The 21,376-nt window shown below is 27.7% G+C and overlaps 1 pseudogene; it reads left to right on the forward strand.

Moving 5' to 3' along the window:
• The first annotated feature begins 12,496 nt into the window (after positions 1-12,496).
• LOC129301081 (zinc finger A20 and AN1 domain-containing stress-associated protein 5-like) lies at positions 12,497-13,819 on the forward strand (annotated as a pseudogene).
• Positions 13,820-21,376: the final 7,557 nt, after the last annotated feature.

The following is a 21,376-nucleotide window of genomic DNA, read 5'->3' on the forward strand; positions in this document are numbered from 1 at the left end:
TAAAGGCACATAAGATTGTGATATAATAAAATGAAATATGAAATTGAAAAAAAATATTTATGAAAATAAATTGATTCTAATTATATTCTTAAAGCATCAAAGTTTTATTTTATGAAGAAGAAGTACAAAATTGAAGTTGCTAAATATTTCTTAGCATTGATTTGAATTTATTGAGATTATTTCATGGTAGTGGAAGTTACCATGAAATTATTTGAGTAAAAATTGGGATGTTATAGGAAATAGGTGGGCTAGAATTATATGAGCCTGGTCATTGTGGCTTGACTCATGTAACATCCCAATTTAAATTTTAATAGTTAATTTGAGTTAATAGAAATTTTGAAAAAATATTTAGAGGTAAGTAAAGTAGTAGAAAATGATTATTAAATCTAATTTAGGATATAATTCTAAATTAAAATTAAAAAAATTAATTAATTAAAAAATAATAAATAAATAAAATATTATTAAATTATTATTATTATTATAAAAAGAAAGAAAGAGAAAAGGTATGAGAAAGAGAAAGGAAAGAAGGAAGAAACGTGAACGCTTTAGGCCGCCGCATCAATAGTAATATAAAATAATAAAAAAAGGAAGAGAGAGAAAAAGAAATAATAATAAAAAAAGATGTGAGACCCACTGAATTTTTATAAAAACTCACCTATTCCTTCATTTCTTCATTCCTTCTTTCGTGCGTGAGCTGAGGCAGAGAGAGCATTTGTGAGCCAAGTTCACCAGTGCTGAGTTTTAAGGTAAGAGTTTTTAATAGGATATTTAGGGTGTGATTTTAAGCTTTTCAAGACAAAGTAAGTTTTTCTTAGTCATCTTTTTCTTTGGTTTCTGAGTTTGTAGTGGTAGAAAATTTAAGATCTGGAAGAGGGATGAATTTATGTTGAATAAATATGATTTTTGAGATTTTCAGTAGTATAATAAATGTTCTAGAGTATAAATTTATTGATGATCTTTGAATCTGTAGCTTATGGATCAAATTCTAAACTAGATCTGAAAATATATGTTAATTTATTGAGGTTTAGATGATTATTTGGGATGAGAAATGAATTATTATGGTTATAGGATTATGATTCTAAGCTAGAGACTCAATTTTTAATTTTTGGGTATTTTAGGTACGAATTTATGAAATAAAAAGAAAATTTTGATAATAGAAATTAGTTTAGAAGTTGATTTTTAAATTATTAATGTTTATTGATAATTAAAAGAGGAGTTAAAAATTTTACTTAATAGTATTAACTATAGATTTGTATTAAGATTGAGATTAAGAATTATGTTATATTTTTAATTCTATTATTAGAATTATTTTATTAGTTTCAAAAATTGAAACTAATATTTATAAATAATATGTTATTTGTAGATTGTATTACTGGTGAAGATTGTGGTGAAAGAGAAATTTTAAAGAATAATTTATTGAAAAAGCCACAAGGTAACCATGCTTTTAATTTGTGATTAGTGTTACTTCATGTTAATTGGGTGATTATTGAGAAAATTATAAATTTTGTAATATTGTATAATTGTGCAATATTATTATGAATTTGTTTAATTATTGTGGGAGGTGTTGGGAGACTTGCTATTATTGTTGTATTTATGTGCCACGTGGTACGCCCCTATTGGAGCTCAATAGGTGGCTTGTAAGGGCTCGAGCTAATCTACCTTTGGCCGGGTAATTTAGCACCGAGTGAGGGCTACGGCTCGAGGTTAATGGAGGGATATAAGGATGGTTGTTTGTGTGTATTGTAATATTTCATATATTTGTTGGAATTATATTATTTTTAATTCTCACTTAGTAAGCACACACTTAACTGTTTGTATACACTATCATAAATTGGCTTTGGTTACTGGGACTTTTGAGTCTTATTATGTGGTTAACAATATTCAAGAAAAGAGCCACGAGTGACACGTGGAGGAGTCCCAGAGGCTTAGTGGTATAGATCCACTGTCACTTTTGGGTATTTAATTTATGATTTATAATGTGTTATATTGTCAATATTAGGGCTTTTTATTTATTGTCAATTATATGAATATATAAATGTAATCATGCCTTTCAAACTATTTCTATTTTTGGTACAATTTGGATGACTGTAATTTTAATATTTGATTTCCTTTGGATTGGTTAAAATGGCATGATTATAAGGCCAAATATCTGGCTTGTGTTGAAAATTGACTAAATTGCTTATTTTACTTGTTGGGAGTATAAGAATGGACAAATGTGATTTAGTTTACTTGTTGATAGTATAAGGATGGACAAATGTGATTTAGCCTAATGGTATGTAGGAGGTAAAAATTTATCTGAAATGTTATAGTGTGTGAGTTGAAGCCAATTATAAAATATTTTATATTAAAATTATTGATATAAAAATGTGTTGAGTGGCTGTAACCCAACTATGGTTGAGTTAAATTATTTAAAAAAAAATTTAGTGCGTTACAACTCATATGAGCTTGAGCTTAGAAACTTTATTATCTCAAAATCAATTAATTTTTTAAATGTGCCCTCATTAAATGAGCAAGGGTGCTGAAAGCTTTTTTTTTTTTAAGTTTGAAAGTTAAATTTGTCATTATTGTATTATATATTTAAGTTTTAAAGTAAAAATTAAAATATTCAAAAATTCAAAACAAGTAATATAAATCATAATTTTAAAGTATAAATATATATTTTTAAAATTTAAATTTAATTCAAATATATAAAATATCATACTTTTTAGTGTTAAAATTAAGGAAGAATAATGTTGAAGTGTCACAAGGAATTTAAAAAAGTAATTTTTTTAAATTTAAAAATTGTGTTGTCGGTAGTCTTAATTTAGTTGTTAATGAACTTTATAATAATTAATTTTTTATATATAATTTATATGTAATTTCTTTTAACATTAATATGAGCTTGAAAAGGTTAAGCTTAGAAATCAAAGATCCCTTTACATGAAAAATAACTCAATTTGTAAGGCCTGAACCCAAAAAAAAAAATGAAAAAAGTCAACTTAAATGAGTAGCCCCAAAAGGTCCAGCCTATATTTCTAACTTTGCCTATAAAATCGCAAGTTTAAATTTTATTGTTAATGTGAGTAGAGCCGTCAATTAGGGCCGAGCCCGTAGGGCCGGCCCTTTTAGGCCCGAAAAAATTAAGGGCCGGGCTTCCATTTTATCTTTAAAAATATAAATCTGGCCTAAAAGGGCCAGCCCTTTTAGGCCCGAAAATAAAAGGGCCGGCCCTGGCCCGTTTATAATTTTTTTAAAATTATAATATAAAAAAATAAAAGATTAAATACATAATTCAAAGAAATGAACATATTAAATACATTCATCCATCCCTTATTTATTTATTATGATAATATTAGTTAAGTTTTATTTTTATTGGTATTCACTTTGATGTTGCTATTTGATATTAGACCTAAATATTTTAGTTTTCTTTATTGTTGTGGTGTAAATTAATTTAAATTTATTTTCTTAAACTTAATTTTATGAATAATAACTTTTTTTATAATTATAAATATATATTTTATAATTTTTAATTAAAAAAATAATTTTAAAAAAATAGGGCCGAGGCCCTGAGGGCCGGCCCTTTAGCCCTGAGAGCTAGGGCCGGGCCTTAAAAAATGAAACCCTGACATATAATCGGGCTTATTAGGGCCAGCCCGTTTAGGCCCTGACCCTTCAAGGGCCGGCCCTAATTGACAGCTCTAAATGTGAGGAGGTTATTAGAACGGCAGGCATGCGAATATTTTATGTAAGACACTAAGAGCTCTTTAAATTATGAAACAAGCATGAGTTGTCTGGATCTTATTTCTTAGAACCTCTTTCTTTAAAAGAAAAGAAAAAAAAAAAGGGATCTCAAAATCAATTAATTTTTCAAACCTTTTTCAATTATGCTCAAAGCGGGCCTGAAATCCTTTTTTTTATTTTTAAAGTTAAATCTGTCATTATTATATTATATATTTATGTTTTAAAGTATAAATTAAAATATTTAAAAATTTAAGTAATACAAATCATAATTTTTAAGTATAAACTCATATTTTAAAATTTAAATTTAAATGTATAAGATATCATAATTTTAGTGTTATGAGCTTAAAAGGGTTGGGTTCAAAAACCTTTTATATCAAAATACACCAATTTTGAAAACCCGCGTCCCAAGATTAAAAAGAGCTTAAATAAATAGCCAGATGAATCCAACCTATATTTCTAGCTCTACCCATTAGATTGTAAATTTAAATCTGGTCTCTGATGCAAGAAGGTTATTAGTATGGTGGATGGCATGCAAATATTTATGTATGAGCTCTTTAAATTAGAAAGTATATATGAGGTGTTCGGACTTTATTTATCGAAACTTTTTTCTTAAAAAAAAAAGGGTCAAAGTTATAATATTTTATTAAATTTTATTTATAAGTCACTTTCAATAAGTTTCATTAAAATTAAAAAAACCTTTAATTCTTATTAACTTAATTTTAAAATTTAATAAATTTTCACCCCTATCCTTATAATAAAGATAAAATATACTTTTAATAAATTTTTTTAATATTTAATCAGAGTTTGAAGGTAATGATAAACATAAAAAATTAGTAATGTATCATATAAATAAAATTAAAATTAAAATTTTCCTAATAGTAGCAGAGGAGTATATCAGTATAACAAATATCATCTCTAATTATATACATAGAAAGCAAAACCAAAAATGAGCACACCTTCTGCCAAATTCACAGCAATGCGTTTCAATTTTCAAGTGACGGTGAAGAACTGCTGACTTTTCTAAAAGACGAGAAGACGAGAGCTTCATCGACAAGCTGACAGCTGGGAGATGGGTGTCCTTTTAGGGGAATATGTCTTTCGTAGAATGACATTTTAAGACCTAGCAACATGAATAATGACATTTTAAACTTACAAATATACGTGCTTCCATCGTTCACCGCCTAAATTATTTTTGTTTTAATACAAAGGTCATTGTTAGAATAGTGCAAGAGAGAAAATTTGTTAATCATATACTCTATCTATTTAAAAATATAAAATATTTTTTAAAATATTAAAAAATATAAAATATTTTTAATTTTTTAAGATATAATCATTACATTTTAAAAAAAAATGCTCACATTAAATAAATTACTTTATATTTTTTAAGATAAAATGTCTTATTAAATAAAGATAAATATAAAAAAATAGTATTTATTTAAAAATAAATAATTATTTTATTGAAAGTAAAATTTAATTAAAAATATCTTAAACGGAGGGAGTATAAATCATTATAAAGATTTGCTCAAAGAGTTGCAACTTTATCTAATTATATCATCGGTTAAAAAAAAAATGGCCTTCTAAATCAGTTATAGAACTGAATCAGATAATGATAATTTACTAATTTAAAGAGTCTTAACATAATTAATTTAGAAAATAACTTTCTAAGCAAACTGAGGGTAACCAATTTGCCATTTGCTTTGCTTCAGAAGGGATTGATTGCCATTGGGTATTTTCTAAACCATATGTACAATAATCGTTTTAAAAATGCAGGTTTAAATAACCAATTTTTCACCAGTAATTCCAAATAATGTCCCTATGGTTGCTTTTCATAATACATTTTCGTAATAGATTCATTATAAAAATGAACTTATCAACTCCATTTGGGTGCCATTATTATTATTATTATTATTATTATTAAGGTGGTGAATCCTAACTCATTGCAAAAATGCTCGTATATCAGTTGAAACTATAAAGGCTGGTTAGAAATTATTTCAAACGTCAATATTTACACACCAACGACACTTTCAAGCTGAGACTTGTATAATTTTTCTGACACACATGGCTCATGCAATTCATGAACAAAAAAATTTCACATTAATTTTACCCAAAAAAAAAAATTCACACTAATTAATTCCCGATGTGGCTCCGAGCCTATCCGACATTTTCTATCCTCCGTCACTTTCGTTATAGTTCAAACGTCTAATCTCATACTCCACTGTACATTTAAGTTTGAATTACAAAACCTTTAACGACACTCGTTATTTCTAAGTTATATTCATCCCCCACGTTGATTTAATGCAATATACATTTTTTGTTACCCACTAATATTCATATTGTCTTTATTAAAAATAATTATATTCAAAATAGTCGGGCACTAGATGTTAACACACTTCTTAATTGATTTTTTAACAAAGAGAGTACTTTACTTCTAGCAATAATTAAAATGAAATAAGTATTTATGACTTCCTTTCTGCAAATATTTTAATCATTGAAATTCAAGTGTTATAAATATCACCAATTATTTTAATTTAAGTAATGAATATTCTTTTCCAATAATAACAAAAATATGATAGCAAATAATAGGTTTTGTTTTGCAAATTTTTAATCATTGATTTATTTATTTTTTTCTTTTTTAACTTGAGAGCATTACAGTCATTTTATGAAAGATATTAATGTTAAAAATGTTTCAAGATCTTGAAAAAAATTATCATATTTTATGGAACATCATTATCATTTATATATTTTAAAAAAATCTATATTTTCCTATTTGAATTTGTTACGAATTAGGCATGGCTGCATGACACTTTATATTTTAGGCCAAATTACATATAAATCTCTGATATAAAAGTTAATCAACCACAGGTCAATTCACTCATAAATATTAAAATTTAATATGTAAATATAAAATTTGACATGTAAATAAATCGGAAACTTGGTTGTAATTTTTCCTATATTTTATATTGCAATGAATGAACGGTAAACACGTGTCATGGACACGTGTTGATGACGGGGATGACTGATGAGGATAGCAACATCCGTGAAAATGAGAGAGAGAGAAGATGAACGATAATCAATAATCAAGTATTTGTGCCAAAAAAAAAAAACTAATCAAGTAATATTTTTTATATGATGGAGACACATTTTTTTCGTACACTATCCTGATCTAAGAAAATAAATTGAGCGGACAATAAAACTTGTAAAAATTATATTTTATATTTGATTGGTATTTAAAAATTTATTGAAAGAGGTTAAAGAGAATACTCAATAAAATTATTGAAAGATCTTTTAACTAATAATATTTTCAAAAATTTGATTGTTGATAAATTGCAATAGTATTGTTTAATTTATGTAACCAATCTAGCTTAGTTATTGTTGTTCATATTTAAAAAAAAGTTGATGGGAACAACTAATATTTTTTATTTTAATTATTATTTTTACAACGTATTTATGTACTTATGTTTTGGGTTTTTTTACCTGGCCATATCATACATTTAAACAAAAATTGAGCCTGATATAAGCAACAGTTTAATTTTTAAAAATTGACAATAAATCCTTGAATTTTTTGTTGCCCACAAAAAGATTCGGTGTCATATGTAACACTTTTTTTCTTATTTAATTTGAATAATTATAATAATAAAACGAGAAAGTTGCTTTTGAAAAAAACACACGAATGAAATCAAGTCTAACTAATGTTGCCGCTAAAAATATAATCAATGCATTTCCCCTATTCTAATTACAGGTTAAAGTTTTAAATTTTTATTTGATCTTAAATTCAAATAATTTTTTTCAAAAAATTAATAATGTTAATCATAAGTTTTTAAGAGTCTTAAAATTAATTAAATTTTTTATATGGCCTTATAATTAAATTAGATTAGAATATTATTGAGCTGAATTGATGGGTGTTACTCTTCTAATGAAGTTTTTTTCATTAAAGGCAGATGCAGCAACATGAGGATTAATTATTTAATTTTATTGGCACGATTTTTTTTTTTTATGTACTTAAAAAAGGAGAAGATAAGTAGGACCGTAGGGTTGGTCAGATGGGGCGGCTCAGTGGGGCTTGTCACTTTTGTCGCCACGGCTCCTGAAATGGAATGAACCCTCCGACCTTCCCCTCCCTATTTACCATTTCGCCCTTACACCCTTTTACTTCCAAACCTCAAATAGCTCCCGAAACCGCCCCTCCGGTCTAGTCAATCAGATCAGGCAACTAAACCCGTAATATCGCCAACGCGAAACTGCGAGGTGATTATTTGCTTTTTTTATTTTGTTTAAAAAACATTATTTTTAATCTTTATACTTTATTCATATTTTAATATAGATCCTTATACTATTCTTTATACACAATATTAATCCTTACATATTTATATGAATGTTAATATGGCATAAATAATATTAATAATATTGGTATGTCAATTAGCATTATTAGTTTTATGCTCAATTGTTAAGCTGATGTTAACATAAAAATTTTAATAAGAAATTAAAAAAAGCCAACATAAAATTTGTACATTTTACTAATCATTTAAAGAGTCTATATTAACTTTTTTATTTCATCTTATGTATATTTTTTAAAAAATTTGCTTATTAAACAATGCATGCTAGTATCATTTGACATATAAATACAAAATTAACAATGTTAATTGATATATTAACATTATTAACACCATTTGAGTCATGTAAGTGTCTCTCTGAAAATATAAAAATTTATATCAAAATTTAAATAAAGTGTAAAAATTAAAACTAGTTTTTTATCTTCTTTTTAATTCTATCATATGATATTCATAAAAACTTGTAGGTACCATTACCACCCACCTCAACTATTTCAAACTTTTGATATGTATGTTATTATGAATAGTGCTTTGTGAATATTTTAATGATGTTGATATTTATATCTTACCATAAGTGCATATCTTGAGTCTCGAATCTAAAATTTTAAAATAAATTAATTTTATTTGTCTGATTAGTTAAACCAAGTATCCTTTTATAAAATGTGACTATTTTTAAGATTTATTTAATTAGTTAAATCTTTTCATTTTATCCTTTATATGTATTAATTTAGATCCTTATATAAATTTATTTCTCACTTATCATGAACATGAAGTGTATTGTTAATTAGGACCATAGGTAAAAAGAAAAAAATAATATATATTTTTATAAAAATGATACTTTATTAATATATAAATTTAAAAAAAATTACTTATATTTCGAACCAAATGGAGCATGCATTAAGGAAAAAATAGTTCATACTCCATACTCCTTCGGTTTAATTATATTGTTTTTTAAGGATAATATACAGATTGTTTTTTGGACAATGGTTATTACACTTAAATTACAGAAATGTAATAATTATGTAAAAAATAATATATTTTACCAAATTCACCCTTAATCTAGTGCCTCTAAAACATAATACTCAATCAATCATAAATTATAAGATATTTTTAGAGAAGATTCAAGTCTCATGATACAAGACAGTTTAACAAAAATAAAATTTTATTAATAATATTTTTTTAATATTATCCTTTTCATATATTTTCTCTTTTTAATACCTCTTCATAAATGAAATATTAAATAAAAAATATTTTTAAAATTTTATATTTATATTTTGAGAAAGGAAGGTTGTAAAAAATATTTAATAAATTTTATTAATATATATAATTTTATTTAAAATTTAAAATTATTTTATAATTTGAGACGAATGTAATAATAAATATTAAATTACTTTTGGGTAAAACAGAAAAATATTATTGAAAGATAAATACATAATGAAATGGAGGAAGAGTATGGACAAGAAAAAAAAAAACGGAGGAAGTATTAATTAATATTAATAGCTGATGTTTTTTCCGCTATATCCAAAAAAATATTAATAGCTAATAAAGTAATGTGAAAATATGTATGGGGGAGTTGAATGCGAACTCAAATTGCAAAAGGGCCATCTGCTAGAGGATTGGAGCGAGGTTTTAATTAGGAAGCCTCGGGTTTAATCCAAAAAGAGTTAATTATGACCCTCGATCACATCAATTAAATTACCCTCATCTCCCGAAACATGATTGATTTGTCTCACATACATATTTTAATTATTTTATTTTATATTTATTTTTTTAAAAAATTAATCTTTTAATCTTTAACTTACCTATCACCTTATTTTTTAACTATAATTCACTATAATTAAATCATTTAACTTTTAACTCATTTATAATTTAATTTTTTAATTTTTATTAGTTTTTTTTAATATTAATTTAGATCAAATATCAAAGAGCAAGAGGGGTTATTTTAAAATAATATTTGAGAATTTATTTTATTCCTCTTATTTGATGAGGATAATTTTTTTAAAAAAAATAAAAAATAACAAGTGAGTAAAAAGTTAAGAGATTGAGTTGCAGTAAGTCATAGTTAAAAAATTGAGTCATGATGAGTTATAATTGATAGATTAAGTTATAAATGAGTTAAAAGTTGAAAGACTAAAAAATTAATTTTTATTTTATTTTTTATTTCATTTCATCCTTATTCTTTTTAGCAATTAAACGAGTTTTAAATGTGAGAATTTCTCTGTTAAATTTTTTGTTATGTTATAAAAAATTAACCCTTTCTATTAGATATATTCTTAATACCACGAATGTCATTGATTAGATGTGAATATCTCTCAACTGCAAGCACTCTTTCAATAGGGCGTAAACATTTGCAGTTGTTAGGCAGGGGTCATCAGCTTCATTCTTCAAGTTATTTTTCTTTTATTTGGTATGGTCTGCCGTCATAGCCCATGTATTCTTTTAAAAAATACTAATTGTTATCTTGGGAATTATATTGTTTAGTGAAAATAATTGAATTGAATTGCGAAATAATTATATCTATCTTTTTTTTTTTGCCCAAAAATAATTGGGAAGAAACAGTGAACAAGATGGCTTCCATGTGAAGTCGGCTGGATTTTGTTTCAGGTTCACTGTTCATATCGTCCCAAGGACACCTCACATACTTTTGGCACGTCTCTTCCTTTTCTGCTTTACACACACATATATAAAAGATAATAAAACATGTTATAGCATACACACACACATTTCTTATATACATCATTTCATATACTAGCAAGCACTTGATTCAATCAAATTCGAGCTTTAAGAATACATCAATATTTGGTGGCAGAGCTTTTACTTAAAAAGATCTCAACTCGACTTGATTTGAATTAGGTGGGTTTTGGTTTTGTATATCGAAATAGTTTACTGAAAAATCAAATAAACATGATTTCATATTCGTTCTTCGAGTATGTTGCTTCGTTTTGCCAGACAAACACCCCTTATTATAAGATTCCTCCTCCTTTTAAAATATATTATACAAAGGATTATTTAACTTTATAGCAAGCTTCCAATGATTGTACCAGGCAACTGATGAACATTATATATATATATATATATTTATTTATTTAAGAATGCTTGCAAATATTTAATTATTTTAGGTCAGCATTACGTATAAAGAAATCACGGTTTATACCAATTTCCAATTATTGTCTCATGCAATGCAGAAGAGTAGAAAATAAAAAAAAAAAAAAACAGAAGAAGAAGCCTGATCAGATGCGGGGCTGGCTCAAACTAAAGTCCCTTGTTTTTTTTTTTTTTTGGACGGCAAAATATAGCATATCAAATTTTACTTTCAAACTATAAAAATATGTTTTACATCTTACCAAACTGTATATTAATTTTTTAAACAATATATCAATTATTAAGAGATAATTCTAGGGTCTAGCGGAGGATAAATGGTAATATGTTTATGGGGGAATTTATTATTTGTTGTTTTTGTTATATGTTTATGGGAGAATTTTAATAAAGACTCTTGAATTAGATTTATTTAAATTTGAAGCTCTTAAATTTTTAAAATTTTATTACAATTTGAGATATTAATTTGATATTAAATTGTTGAAGTAAATGACAAATTGCTCCTCATTTTAATTAATACAAGAACTTCATTACTTCACTTATTAATTTACTCATGAAATATTATTCATTATCTATTTAATTTATTTTTATTTTAAATGTTTAAATCATCTTAAGACAACTTATTAATTTTCTATATTATATATTATTCAATTATTTACGAACTGTTGTTGATTACCCAACTTTCACTTAATTTCATTTTAGAGAAATGAATAAGTAAAATAGAGCAATTAACAATATTTATAAATAAATGAATAAATTAATTAGGGCAATTCTAATATTAATTTAAATGAGTGATAATTTTACTATTTTTTTAAAAATTTAATATTAAATCAGTACTATTGTAATGAAATTTTAAAATTTAAATGTATTGAATTTAAATAAGTCTAAATTAAGGATTTTTATTGAAATTTTTTCTATTTTTAATCTCTCAACATTTAAAAAGTAAAAACATTCAAGCTGGAACCTCAAGTAAAAATGTAAGAAGTTGGATAGTCAAGTACTCCAAGAAAAATTTAGTCTCAGATTCCCTGGAACTATAAGGTTAAAGATAAATCATTTAATGTATTACTGCAATATTTTTTTTTTTTTGGGCCTGGAAACATCAATATTGTTACCATTATTACACATTTTTATTTTTTTATATCCGTCTGAAATTAAAAAAAAAAAAAGAAATTATTGCGAGGGGAAAGTTACCCTACAAGTGGTCATCTTGGCATGGCAATGGCCATGATGGTTCTTCCTCCAACAACGACACGAACACGTCAGAGACGCCTAGGGGACAAGAATAGCGAAATTTCTCCAAATCCACATGGGCACTGCCGTAATTTCCCAACGTGAAAAAAAAATATTGATTGATACGCGTCTCTATGAGGTCCATATTCCATCGCCAGTGCCGACCTCACAACCCCTTCAAAATCCCCGTTTCTCTCTCTCTCTCGCCCAGCCAGCCTCTCCTCCACTGTCCTTCGCTTTCCTCTTTCTTTTCCTTCTCCCCAAACCGAAATTCCCAAGTTTCTCTCCGTGTTGCCTTTTGCATACATCGAAGGGAAATCATGGTTCAGATTCAGAAGACGGAGAAGGAAGAGACCGAGTTCAAGGTTCCTGAAACAATCACTCCCTGCGTCAACAACTGTGGTGTCACCGGTAATCCGGCCACCAATAATATGTGTCAGAAGTGCTTCACCGCCACCGCCTCCTCAGCCACCACTTCTCTACCGGGATCTCCGCCTCCTTCTAAATTTGCGACGACAAAAGTTGTAGATCCGCTCCGTCTCGTTCGCCCAAGAGGTCGCACCCTTCCGATGAGGAGCCGGCGCAGAATCCTTCATCAGATCGGACGAAATCAGACGAGATGACGCCGTCTGAAGCCAAAGCGGGTGGTGAATCGATGCTCCGGTTGTCGAAGGAAGGTAGGTTTGACCGGATTCCGATGCCGGTGTGGCGAGTTGTTCTGCGCTGAGCACCGGTACTCCGATCGACACGACTGCAGCTACGACTACAAAGCCGCCGGACGTGAGGCGATCGCGAGGGAAATCCTGTGGTGAAAGCGGCCAAGATCGTGAAGGTTTGAATCTGCAGAAACCAAAGGAATCTGATAGATTATGCTGCTCAACAACACGATCATCCACCGTCTGTACGCGATCGAGGTCCGATCCCGTCATTTCTCTCTCTCGCAGGAGATATAGACATGTTAGCGAACATCAATGTTTAGCGTGTGTGAGACAGGGAGATTGTTACCGAAGACGATTCGTTCCCCGTGAAATCGTCCGTGTTGGATCAATCTATGATCATTTTTTCTTGATTTGTTTACCTTTTCTTTTCTCTTTGGTCTTGTTTTGGGTTGATAATGATAAATTATTGTGATTTACGGCTACGATAATAGTCGTCTCTCTCTTGCTTCTGATTTTTCAGGGTTTCTTCGTATTATATAATTAATTTTAATTTTATCTTCAATTTTAATCTTAATCAGTTTGCTTGTCACTTGTCAGACTTCGGAATAATCGCGGCGGAGACCGGGGCATGGAAAAGAAAATTTGTGGAAGTTTGCGGGGTTAAAATCGTCATTTGATGTGGAGATTGTACTTTGAAGTTTGAAAATGAATTTTCGATGATAGTGATGATAGAGAGGTGTGTGGGACCGCCTGAGATGATATGAGATGAGATGTTTTGGCTCGAGAGATTCGTTCATGCAATATAGCGCGAGATCGTGAGGGAAGAAGAGAGGCGATATTTACTACGCACACAATGACAGGCGCTTTTCTAACCAGTAAAGATACGCCACGTATGGACGGCCCGCGTGAGGCGGCGAGTGAGTTGAGTGAAAAGAAGGAAATCAGGTTTGGATGAAGTTTTAGGGTGTCAATTTTTGTTTCAAATTAAATCAAAAATCAGAAATAAAAAAGAAAAAGGGGGAAAAGGAACGTGTAAATGAATTAGGGGATGGCAGGAGTAAGTGGAATCTATAGGATTGTCGTAATCCAACGGCTCTTATTAAAGGTGGATGAGGTGCAGATGCAGACGGGGACCACCACTTGTCGATACGGAGAAACAGCCTGGGAAGAAAATATTACGCGATAGAGATATAAATTATCTCTGCACGAAGCTGGTTAAAATTCACGCAAAAATATTTTACTGAATTGGTGAATGCAATGGTTTAACTGAATTCTATTCTATTCTCTTCTTTCCTCGATACGGTTGTGAGAAGTAAAGATTGAAGTAGATTCTTTGTGATCGCCCCAGCAATTTTTGTCAAGGAATTGAGTAGAAGGGTGTTCGCTTTTTCATAACTATTTATTAATTCAACAAACAAGTTAATCTAGTTTTTAATACTATAAAATAGTTGAATTTAATTAAAATATTAAAAATTAATTGGTCATTAAATTTATCAAGATATTAGATTAATGGTTAAAATTATAATTAAATTATAAACAATCTATATATAAATGAAATATTTTATTGAATTGGTCTATATATATAAATTTAAGGGTGGAAATAAGCTAGGTTGGGGCTTATTTTAAATCTAACTTAGCTTATTTATTAAATAAGTTCAGGTTAGGTTACTTTTCATTATATCTTTTAATTAAATAAGTCACACTTATTTTTTTAAGTTATAGCCTACAAACCCGACAGTAGTCTACATACATACATACATACATATTACAATATATCTCACAAATACATCAATTTCATCATTTAAGTTTTAATCAATCTATTCTTTTTTTTATTTTTAATTATATTTTCAATTATATTGAACTTATATATTAATTTAATATTTTTATTTTTTATTATATTGTATTATAGTTGGCAAGTTTTTAATTATTATATATTATAAAATCAAGTTATATATTTATATATTATAATAGTCTTAAAGTATATTTAAAATGTTTAAAATTAAAATGTGAACTTATTTAAAAAGTTTACTTTTAAGTAAGCTTTTAAATAGACTTTCAAACCAGTTTTTAGATAAGCTCAAGTTTGCGCCGTTAAAAAAAGCCTCCCAATTTACGACACATACTTAAATTTATTTAGCCAACAAGCTCAACCTGCCTGTTTTTCCATCTCCATATGCATTGGTTTAATGATTACTAATTCAATTGGCTGACATGGATTTCGATATTATAGTTTTAATCCTTAATATGTAAAATTAAAATAAAATTATACAGGGGTCTAGTACCTTGTGAGGATTTAAGGTGAATTTGATGCAAGTGGTTTTATATAATATATATATATATATGTGTGTGTATATATATATGTGTTAATTATGACTTTAATATTTGAGGATTGAGCAACTTAACTTTGAACCCGGATTTCAGGGAAAAGACAAGGAGGGTGTACATGAATATTATTATTATTATTATTATTATTATTAGCGCGTTGATGGGAAGCATCGTATCTCTATGCGTTGATATTACGTGATATGTTTTCGTTTACTTTAACGCATAACTAGTCTAGCACGGGATGTTATTTTTAAAAAAATTCATCTAAGTGTTAAATAACAAAATCAGTACATATTAATATTTATATAAGCAAGACAATTAAAAAAAATTCCTTGATGAAAAAATAATATGTAATAACTCGCAATAGTAAACACATATTCAAGTAGTCGAAATAAGACTAATTAGGTTTATATATCTTGGAACAACATTTTTCACCATTGCTTCAAACTTTTTACAATAAAATCTCGCTTCACCAAGGACAACTTCTTTTATTCACTTCTTGCAAGAGTTGTAAAATCATCCACGCTCAAGTCTCAAACCTGACAAGAATAGTAATAGTTAGACACACCCACAGATATATATAGTGTCTTGTAATGTTAATGTATATGTTAATACACATGCAAGAACAAATTAATTAAAAGTAGAATTGATAGTATAGGTCAACTTATGGGTGTAAGTTTTGTGAGGTGAGTTGACATAACTTACATCTTGTGCGAGTTGTAATTTTACCAACTCTCACAACCTGCAACGGGGTAGCAAACATATTTTTTATAATTTTTTAAATTTAAAAATTATAATTTATCTTTTTATTATTTTTGTAGAAAAAAAATCATATATTTTTTCTAAAATTAATTATCCAAATAATTATAAAATTCATTTTAATCAAGCCATACTTATATCAACACTAAAATATTAACTAATTTAATTTGTGATTTTTTCATTCTCTAATCTTTACACTTTGCACAAGTTTTCTTTTTCACATACACAATTTCTTTTTTTTCTTTTTTTTTTTTTAAGATTTTAGCATTCCTCAACATTGACATTGAGAGAACAGAAATGATTGATCTAATTAATTACTAAAAATGGTTGGTAATTTCTAAATAAGATCTTTATTTAGACAAAATAAAAATATAATATTATGATTTGAGATATTAAACGCATATGAGTGGCGTTTTTTTATTATTTTTTTTTATCATAATTTAAATTTAAATTAAATAAATATATAAGTGTTAAGTATTTAGATTGCAATTCTATGTACGTTTGCTTTGAATGCTTAGTTTAAACTCAATTTCATTCATTTATTTTCTATCTATTTTTTTTAATATAAGAGGCTAACCTGCCAATCTAGTGGATTAGTCTATTGTAACTTCAAGTTATATGATATAGGCCAAAAGCGTCTCACATTTAAATAAACTCATTTTTCTAATCTAACCCACCACTTTTTTGCAGGTCACAAGTTCAACCCATATTATTAGCCTTGTTTAAAAATGGACAGTCAAAAATTACTACTAAATAATCAAGTAACTCGTCCATACACTCATGAACTTGAACGCTAATAATTTTTCATTGTAGGACGATGATGGATATCCACAATGCTTGCGAGTTGTTGGAACAAAGTTACATCATCGAACCTAAATGTTAAATATTAAAACCAAAACTTTTGTAAAAGTTAGTCACTTGCAATCTTGAGAGTATTAAAGTTTTTATTATCAAATATTTTAAATAATTATTATGACTTACGAAACATACATAATTTCATACATATAAACGAAACTATTTAAAAAAATGCACATTAAAATTTAAACAAAAGAATTATACATAAATAAATGAGATTGATGTCATTTCGAACTAAGAAATATTCACCCATTGTTTAAAAAAGGAGCAGCCGAACAATTGCCAATATTTTTTTTTAAAAAAGCATTGACATATTAGATTAATATCTAAATAGAGTAATTGCATTAAATAAATGAGAGCATATATTGGAATTGACTTCATGAAATATTACAATCAAAATTTATCAAATTAAAATTAAAGCCCACAGAGCTATAAAGGGCATCACCTTCGATATAGTTAGGTGTATAGAGTAGAGGAAATCTTTTGAACACTTGAAATGAGCACATCACAAGGCTAGACCATATAAGGCGAGAGTGTGTTTTATTAAGAAGAAATCAAACCCAAGCTGCAACAAAAAAGCATGTATGAATATGATTTTTTTTATTATAGAACTCACCATTATATTCTTTTATCTTACACTACTACAAGATAACAATAATCACACCTACATCTTGATTAGGGGCGACATAACTCACATTTTCCTCAACAAATGAACTCCACAAGGTGAAACTCAGATGATTCTCATTGGAAAAATCAACATAAAACAAACAATACAAATACATACTCATGAGCAATTACGACGAAATGGTAAAAGTGTGTATAAGTTAATAAACACACTTGGGATCCTTAAGCTCCATACCAACACTCTTTTATTGCTTTTCATCCTCATCCAATTCCCAAATTTTACCCAATCGTCCAATGACATATGTAAACAAAACATCGTGTACTTAGATGCAATGCCTACAATGTTAAGTTATTGAAAACAAAATTGCTTAAAATACCAGAGATGAGAGATCACCTATTAAATATTTAATAGGATGAAATTAAAAAAACCACATTCTTAACCAAATAAATTTGTATTCCATGTTCCCAATTAATCCCCTGCCATAAAATTATATGATATCAATTAATTGTTTATATTTATATTAAATTTTAGTATAAAATGGATCAAAGTAAGATTGCATAGAGATAGTTATTCTATACAACCTACAAAATCAATTAAAGGAATTTTTAGACGGCAACTTAATATATACTTTAATAAATTATTTTCAATAAATTTTCTAATCTAATACTATATCAACAAATTAGATGTGTAAAAAGGGGGTGCGCGCGCACATATATAAAACATACACATAGCTTTGGCCAAAAGAATGCACAATTCAAATACTTACTTATTATAGGATAATAAGATTTGACATCAATAACTTGATATCTTATCTTATTTTTGATATAAGGGCAACATATTTAATATCCTCCTAATAATAAAAATTAAAAATAAAAATAAAAATTAAAAAATTTCAAGATTTCCTTTATCACCTATAACTAATGAGAATGTTCAAACTCTTTAATTGGTAATCAATTAGTAATGTCAAATACTAAATGTAAGATCATATTTTTAATAACAAATAAATATAAAAATAGCAGTAAAGGAATGGTTACAGTCAACTAATCATATTAATTTTAATTGACATTATTATCTATAGTTTTTACATTTAATAACAATTAGATATTTTAAATCTTCAATAGCATCATTAATGATATTTATTTTCAATATCATAATGTAATAAACCATATTCTTTCAATTTAATTGATACTGATTGACTCATTATTTTAATCAAATCATGCAACCGATGGAAACTGCCTGCCAAACTTTTAAATCCATACATAGCACAGCCTGTATTGAATTTAAAAATAAATGTACACTCAATATAGATTTTTTTAATATAATAATTAGAATTGCATACAATTATATTTAATTAATAGATAAATAGATTATCCTGATTGAAATCACATGATGGGAAGAACATATGATGTTTATAATTTTGATTCATTTATTTATATATTAATTTATGCTCAATTTTCATACATGATGGAAAATAATTTAACCAAATATTAGACACAACTACATATATATATATATATATATATATTCTTATACATAATATGTATTTATGACTTCACGGATGTAACTACCAAATGAGTCAAGAACATCCCTACATGCATTGCATCTAATATACGTTCATATTCAACTAATTAAATGCAATATCATAATTATAATTGCAGGAAGTAATAAGAACAACATTCAATTTAATTGAATGATGATGACTTGGTAAGAGAACACCGATTGAAATTATGCTAAATAAATAGACAAAAAATTTGCTAGGTTAATGTAATCAAATGGTTCACATGCCGAAGAAAAACACGATGCACGAGATATTCTTGATCTTTTATACAAATTAATATTAAATTAAATAAATATTAAAATATTGAAACAATATTCTAATATATGTATAATCATTACATAGTAAATTTTGTACAAAATATATACCATTGGGATATTAAAACTTGTCAATTGTTACCAATAAGCATGGGTCCTAGTGGAGGTGAGGATTCTCTCTTTTCTTTCCCCATCCTCTTTTCCTCTAGCCATTAAGGTATACATCATTTCTTCGGTGGAAGGCATAGAGAAGGAAAGGAATAGGATATATAAACCATTGATCTGTGAGAATAGTGGCTTTTATGGATGTGATGAATCTATGAGTGATTGCAGCTAAGAACAACTTGCAAAGAGGATCAATGGCTTCATTAATATTATGAATCATATACTGTTGTAATAAGCAAAAAGATGAAAGTTCTTGATAGAAGTCATAGCTTTCTGTTGTATTTGAGAGAGAAGAAGCATTTAGAAAACGTGGCTATTCTATACAACTTTAGTTGGGCAATGAAAGGGGGAGGAAGCCATTAAGGATGGGAATTCAATTTCAAAGAGAAAATTAAGGTAATATATATGATCAAGAGGAAAAATAAATCCAATTAATTAACCTCAAAGCTTTGAAGAGAGTATTCTATTCCAAAGCTCCTACCTCACCCCATATTAACTACAATTACTCGCTTATATTAAAATAAAAATATTTTACTTGCAATATATATAAGTAGAGATCAAGAGATATGAAGCTTGTTAATGCTTTGCCAAAATATCTTCAATTTTAATTATTTTTGCAAATCACCTCTTCAGTCCTCTTAGGCGATCACACAAAATTTTTGGTACATTCACAGTCACTATGCTTCCAACCTAACATCACCATAGTTGTACTTCCCTCCATATCCACAGCCTGTCACAAGTTGCTTCTTGAATCCTACACATTCATCAAAGCAACTTTATTTCACGCCTATAGATCCTTTGCTTGTGCATATGAAAATATGATCATTAATTGTATTTGTCTTACTGTGTTTCTTGCTTGTTGATTAGATAATACTTGATAGAGTAGACATCTACATGGTGATTGCAACTAAAGGAAGATCCTTTCAAAGCTAAGCTACGGCTTCCTTGATACACTTGTGATTGAAACTACTGCCTCCTCCTTGTGATCATATATAACACCCTGACAAGAGGTTGAGCTAGCCATCAGTGGCGATAGCAAAAGTTCCAGTAACATTTGACTTTCAAACATCACCCTCCAATACACTCCCTTTTTACCACCTCTGAACCTTCTATATATAGATTCATTTTAGATCATCGTGTTGTAGCTTGAACCTCCTATGTGTTGATTATAGTTATTGAAAATTGAAAGAGAAATCAATAAAATTTAATTGCCAAGATATTTGAATTAAATTCACAAAATAAAAATTAAATTGGCATCTAATCTTATTAAAATTGATTTAAAAAAATATGATGTGGTTTAAAATCATTAATGCATGTGTATAGTGGGTTGATTATTTTGGAAATATCCAAATGAGGAGAAATGTAAAAATATATGGAAGGAGTAATCAAGTAGAAGAAATTAATGGGATGATTGAAGCTCTTTTGGAAGATATAATCATATGTGGTTGTAATATGCTGGCACGTGTACTTTGGAATCCTGATTTATATATATAATATATATATATAGATTGTCAAACTTTTAAGTTGACTTTTTAAATTAATATTTTACGTTACAACTCATAAAATTATGTCAATTCACTTATAAATTTAAATAAACACAACTTAGTTAAACTTATGAGTTTACCTTCAAGTTTATCATTTTTAAGTTTCACACTTATAAAATCATGTCAACTAATTTAAAAATTGAGACTGGATATAAACTTAGTTAATTTGTTAAGCTTGTCAATTTTTGTTGTTTGAGCGAGTTAAGTATATATTATGAAGCATTCAGTTTATAAAAGTTACAGGATTTGGTTCAA

The sequence above is a fragment of the Prosopis cineraria genome, unplaced genomic scaffold (genome assembly GCF_029017545.1).
Source record: "Prosopis cineraria cultivar Desert tree isolate PC_DT_omini unplaced genomic scaffold, ASM2901754v1 PC1884, whole genome shotgun sequence".
Classification (NCBI taxonomy): Eukaryota; Viridiplantae; Streptophyta; class Magnoliopsida; order Fabales; family Fabaceae; genus Prosopis; species Prosopis cineraria.